We start from the raw sequence: 1,473 nt of genomic DNA on the forward strand, positions 1-1,473 counted from the left end.
GGGTTATTTGAATGGTGCCATAAGCCTCCACCCTGAAAGATTTTGATAGTTTGTCTCCTCTACCAATAGTCATTCAGCCCCTTGTCTGCAGCTAGCAGCAATTACCACTGCTGTTAGCGGAGCTGAAGACCTGTTAAGAGCAAGAGACCTTGGTGTGAGACCTATACTTTAGATACATTGAGCATATATTAAAAAACAGTTGAAAGTGAAGTATTTCTGGAGCATGTTGGTATGCAGTTTTATATTATGCAAAAAACTTAATTGTTTTTCAAAGAGCATACTTGGAAATCCTGGATTCTGTTCTGGGGTTTTTTTATTTTTTTCTTTCAGAATTTCAGTGGGAAATGAAGTTATGTCAGTATTCTGATTGCTGACTTTTGCTTTGATGAACTGTTGAACAGGCTGCTATATGCTCGGAGCAGCAGTATTTATGATGATCTAATGAAAAAACATCCTCATAATATTGTGTATATTTGCATACATGCAAAATTAAATTAAGTACATTTATTGAAGGTGTTTTGACTTTTTGTAAGTAAGAGTTAACTGTACTCTAGTTTCTTTTAAGGGCAAAAATAATAGTTCACTTCTCAGTCTCTCGTTTTCTGCAGAGTAAGGGAAATCCTCTTGCTTGGTTTTAATCTGGCATTGAGAGGCTTATGGACGTTAAACAAGCTACCTACATGTCATCCTAGGATGTGCCCAGTAGAACTTCACTGCACCTCTGGGTAGGGTACGTTGTACCCTGCAAAGGTTAAGAATGGAGATGTCATCTTGTACATCACAGCTTGTACAAGCTGAAATTAAAATGAACCAGTGCAAAATATAATATTAATAAGGGAATATTATGGAATTATTTCATAATAATCAAATGGTAACAGCTCTATTCCTGAACAGGAATCATTTTTTGTACTGCAATCTGTATTAAGGGTTTATCCAAAAATAACACAGGAAATACTGTGTACAGTTACTGGAGCAAGGCATTTCTGGCAGATTTCCATGGCACGCTCAAAGTCTGTGAACTGGCCTACATTTGTCTTTCATTTAAAAATGTGGAAAAGATTTTGATAAGTGCTGACTACAGCTTAAACCCCTACCTACTGAGCAGAGGGTTGAAGAGTCACAAGTTATAGTTAAATAAAGGAGATTTATAAATTTGCAAGTAGAAGTGTCTTGTGCTAGTGATGTCTTGCTTATACAAGACAATGGATAATAAATTATTAACCGAATGAGGTAAGTAATTCCATTTCCTGCTGTTTCCTGCTGTCTGTAACAAGTAATTTGAAACCTGGGAGTTCCTAATTTCTCAGGACCAAAATGCCATCTAGTGGTAACTGCTGAATATTTTGAGCAAATACATACTTTATACTGACATAAAGTTTTCATGTATTTTTTTCCCCGATATTCTACGTTTTACAGCACATTAAGGTCCTGAGAGAAGAGGATAGCGAGGTTGGGGAGAGGTACAGCTTCCCC

Source organism: Buteo buteo, chromosome 5 (genome assembly GCF_964188355.1).
Source record: "Buteo buteo chromosome 5, bButBut1.hap1.1, whole genome shotgun sequence".
Lineage (NCBI taxonomy): Eukaryota > Metazoa > Chordata > Aves > Accipitriformes > Accipitridae > Buteo > Buteo buteo.